This window comes from Podarcis filfolensis (assembly GCF_964270895.1).
Source record: "Podarcis filfolensis genome assembly, chromosome: 6".
NCBI lineage: Eukaryota > Metazoa > Chordata > Lepidosauria > Squamata > Lacertidae > Podarcis > Podarcis filfolensis.
This window is the reverse complement of record NC_139609.1, coordinates 87411110-87415963: the sequence shown is the minus strand read 5'-3', so window position 1 is coordinate 87415963 and position 4854 is coordinate 87411110. Positions and strand designations below refer to the sequence as shown.

Genomic DNA, 4854 nt, shown 5'->3' with positions numbered 1-4854 from the left:
TATCTGGCGCACGACGTGAGCAATTAGATGCCTGTCGAACCGGAACCCATTTCTGTGCACTAGGATCGAGCCAGCCCCCAGGGGAATGAAAAGCCAAATATTTCCGGTATCCAATAACAGGGCAAGGGCCCACCTCACCTGTGACTGGAAGCCTGATAGTGGCAACCCTGCTCACTAGGTCTGACTTAGAGCTCCAGACACTTATGACAAGCTCCAAAGCAGATAAGGAAAATTCCTGAGGCAATAAGCCTCCAAACTCAGCCCCATGCTGGCTCCAACACAATTTCCCCAACCCTCAGTACACCAAAATTACAATGGAATACTGAAATAAGTCTCGTCCTGATCTTGAACCAGCCAACAAGTCTTAACTTGTTGCAGATACTGCATAGGTCAAAGATTGACCGGCTTCCTGCCTGCTGTCCTGTGAAGGTTGGAGCCTATTCCAACCTTCCGAGACCCTGCGCACGACACACTTTTAGAAGGGTCTCTGAAAAATTAAAGTTTTACTCTAGCAGACATTGCAGCGGACTGAATTCTGATAGTTTTAACACTGCATCCGATCTGCAGCAGGTGGGCGAATTACTGCAGGTCCTGCTCAGAGGATGGGGGCAGGTTCCTCTGAATGGCCGAGGACTGCCAGCTAAATTTTAAGAAATCAGTCCAGGCCTTCTCATAAGACCTGAAAGCGGATGGGGAAACGTAAGTTACTACTCCTCATAATTATTAATTGTTGCCAAGTGCCACAGGAGCTCCAGAAAATCCGGCTATAGCTGGGCGTCCATAGCCCAGGATCTGAAGCTCTCCAACTGAAAAAACGGGATAGAGCGACAGCAAAAACATTAGATGATCCCGAAATAAAGCGAGCAGAAATGCAATATTAAACCTTAAGCAGTGCGAAGACTCTGCCAGAGCATGAGGACCGTTTTGCCAGGACTCTCACACTGCCTGGTTATCAGACCAAGACAGACCCGACGGCCCCTAAACTCCTCAGTCCAGATGTGCGCTGACACTACAATGGGGAAAACTCGAGAAAAGTTAGGTTACATGTGATTGCCTTGCCCTGCTAGGCTCAAGGCCACTGTACATGATGATGAAGGGACCCCGGGCCATGAGACCACCTGGCCAAGCAGAAATGGAAGGGGCAGCCTGGAGCAACCACCCTGCATGCAAAATTTAACTGACCTAGGAATGATAGGATCTGACAAAGCAACACTTGCTTCAGAGGAAGTATTACAAGAATAACATCCTTCAAGGCAAACAGCTTTTCCACAGGCAAGCAGATGTTTGAGCAACGATATCCAGCTAGCCCCAAATATGTTAAAAGGGGCAGTAGGACCCACTGTCCTCCACTGCCAACAGAACACCCAGCTCCTCAGGGAATAAAGGGGCATCTAGTAAGCTAAGCAGAGGCTGGTGTCACATGAACCAGCCAGTAAAATAATCCACATAACGATACCCCCAGTTAAACGAGTCTTGACTCGCAATGTTCAATCCAGAAAGGCGCTAAAGGACTCAAGTGCTGCACAGCCTATTGAGCAACCCACTGGCATCGCCTTATCAATATAAGGACCATCCAATTAAAGCCTAACTACTTAAAATCTTGAGGGTGAAGTGGCAGCAGCCTAACAGCCGATTCAATATCGCATAATGGCAACAAGGCACCTCCTCCAATTTGTTGGTAAGCTCAACTGCCTGATCCAAAGATGCATATTTCATGGAACAATTCCGGAGGGATAGCATCATTCACTGAGGTGCCTTTGGGATGCAATAAATATGGATCAGATGGAATTATATGGGGCTTTCTTAGGGACGATCCCCAAAGGGGATAAAAGAAAAACGGGACTAGAAGGAGTATCAAGGGGATCCCACCATACGTCCCAATGCAAGCTGCTTCCTAACCTTCTTTCTGGCTACCACAGGTAGCTCTCTAACTGGCTTTTGAGTTGCTGTATTCTGAGCCACTGGCTGAAAAGCCAGAGGAATCCCAAACCTTGGGAAAACCCTTCCCACAAGCACAAAGCTACTGACCCATCTAGATAACCTTTTAGCCAGGCTTTCAAGGGAGATATTTTTATGGAAATATGGGCGAGAGGTATTGAGTTATTGCTTGCCAGCCCCCGCTTGGGCAAGATGCCCTGCCTTGTGTTGCCACCATGATGTGTAAATTTACAGGGCCAACACTGGCCAGAAACCCTAAAAAAGTCCCAACAAAGCTGCCACCGGGCCAGCTTCCTGCATACCAGCTTCAGGTTCTATTGCTCAGGGAATTTCCATTTGAAATGTGGAGCTGCGCAAGTGGTCCACATGTCCCCGTCCCTGCGATCCTGGCGAGCTAAGGGGATGATGGCAGCCCTGCGTCTAACATTCCCATCATAGTGAATTACCACTTATAGAATAGTGGGGTTGGAAGGGACTCCGAGGATCATCTAGTCCACTCTCCCACAATATAATCATCATCATCATCATCATCATCATCATCATCATCATCATCATCTATTTGTACCCCGCCCATCTGGCTGGGCTTCCCCAGCCACTCTGGGCAGCTTCCAACAAAATATTAAAATACAGTAATGCATCAAACAGTAAAAGCTTCCCTAAACAGGGCTGCCTTACATGTCTTCTAAAAGTCTGGTAGTAGACATCTGGTGGGAGGGTGTACCACAGGGCAGGTGCCACTTCCGAGAAGGCCCTCCACCTGGTTCCCTGTAACTTGGCTTCTCACAGTGAAGAAACCACCAGAAAGGCCCTCGGCGCTGGACCTCAGTGTCCGGGTAGAGTGATGAGGGAGCATGCAGCTGTCCCATACAGGGACCAATCCTGCAACCTAGGCATTACCGGCACCATACGCTGACCAGCTGAGCTATTCAGATTATCCCTAAAGACCTGGAACAGCCTCACCCTGACCCCTGGAGAGGTCCAAGGTGATGTCTGAATCATCATCAGAGCCCAGTGATGATTTACCTGCAAGGAGGTGTAAGCATCATCCCTGCTCCGCTTTTTCCTGCCTCTGAAGACGCTTCCTTCTGGAAGAAGGCACCTGGGGCATCAACAAGTCATCCTCTGCAGGAGAGGCAAGCTCTGGAGGCATCTGCAAAGGCCCTGTCATAGTCTGCAAAAAGAAAAAACCTAAACAATGTGAGGAACAGGTGAAACCAATGCCTTGTGCACCACATGGGGATGCTATTCAGGCCAGAAACGCTGCCAGAGGACATCAAATTCTAGGGCCAAGCGGGCCAAGCCCTAGGATCACCTGCTAAGCCAGACATAAATGTTTCCAATGAGATAACAAACTCGAGGCAGCCCACCGCCTGTCCAGGTACCCCTGCTTGCCCTTTAGAGGGAAGCACCTTTGGTGAAATTGACTGGCAGCTTCTCTTGCCCCCGGAGCCCACATGCTTCCTCTGTGTTGCTCTGCTCCCTCTGGGCAGTTTCCAGCTGCAATGTAGCAGAGTGAAGTACACAGCGGTAGAAGCAAAAGCAGTAATTGCCGAGTGCGTAGTAAATCAGTCCGACGCACGCTTTCTTCCTTATCTTACAAAGAGCTTTATTCTCGTACAAAAACAACAGATCGTAACTTTCCCGGTGACACCGCACCCATCTTCGATCCTCTCCTTGAGCGGACAAGAAACAGACTCTCTCTCTCTCTCTCTCAGAGAGACACACTAGAACACTCCCACTTCCGTGTTCTAAACCCGCCTCAAAGAATGTGAGACGTCACCCAGAACTTCTTAACCCTGTAAGTTCTGACTCTCTCCATAGCACCTCCTCAAGAAACCCAAAGTTCTTTTTGGGAGCAATATCACAAATGGGCCAAACTACCCAGCAACAAATTAGTCCAAAAGGAGCAGCTTGTTTTGCTTTGTTATCACAATGGCTAAGTGGGGGATATGAACCCTGTCTCCCAGGTCCTAGTCCTGTACTCTAGCCAGTAAGCCACAATGGCTCGTCTCTAAAATGGCAGTCGCCACTATCAGGGAAAAACAAACTTGAAGAAAATAAACTTGTTCAGAAACAGCATACATAGTTAAAGAGCATACAAAGAGTGCTCATTGGAGGCACAGAGAGCCTCTGGCTCCACTCTGTCTGCCTAAGATATACATTAGCAACAAGTGAGCCTGCAAACAAACAGATACATTCTTATAGAGAGAATGAGTCACATGTCACAGAAACTTAACAATTTACTGTACTGCTAACTGTAGCAGGCTTAGGCTTGAATGATATGTGCAAGCCTCCCTGCTTCTGCTCTCTGCCTTTTTGTCTCATTGCAATATGAAAGGAACTCAAAATAGTGCTCCCGCCCAAGGCTAGATTAAAATTTGGCCAACAGCACTGCACACACCCAAAATAAAGCCAACCTATGGGGATACTATAAATGAAAGTGATTCCAGGTAATCTGGGAACAGCCCTGACTAGCCCCACAATTAAACAGGCGAAAATGGGGAAAACCTTTTTGCAAAAGAAAGCCCCGGATGGGGGCTCTCTACCTATTGGGAAAAGCAAGCAAAGGAGGATTATGCACAGGCAGCGCTCACAGGTACAGGGAGAATCTTCCCAAAGGGCAGGGTAAGGGGTGGGGTGAGAAATCAAACAGAAAAAAAGGGGGGAAATAAATTAATTAAGGGACTAGAGAAGATTAAAAAGAAGGGGAAAATAAAGAAATGTAACCAGACAATGAGACAATGAGAAGATCGCTCCACTGTCCTCCAGACGGTCCAAGTGCTCCAGGTGATCCGTTGCACACAGCAAAGAGAAAGCTCCGGGCTGCGTGCAGAGTATTTAAACATTTTACCCCACCCACCAAAATTGCAACATAACTTTTACCCCAGCAACCCAGTGAACCAATCACTGCCCCAG

General features: G+C 48.0%; 1 long non-coding RNA gene across 2 annotated transcripts; it reads right to left on the bottom strand.

Annotated features, from left to right (window-relative positions):
* Nucleotides 1–262: 262 nt before the first annotated feature.
* LOC310764830 lies at nucleotides 263–4409 on the bottom strand. 2 transcript variants are annotated; one of them, XR_014549246.1, is made up of 3 exons: nucleotides 3763–4409; nucleotides 2962–3347; nucleotides 263–1024 (listed from the first exon to the last, which is right to left on the bottom strand). It is a non-coding gene; the product is annotated as an uncharacterized lncRNA (long non-coding RNA). The 2 variants fall into 2 exon arrangements; XR_014549247.1 differs by having other exon boundaries at nucleotides 263–1009.
* Nucleotides 4410–4854: the final 445 nt, after the last annotated feature.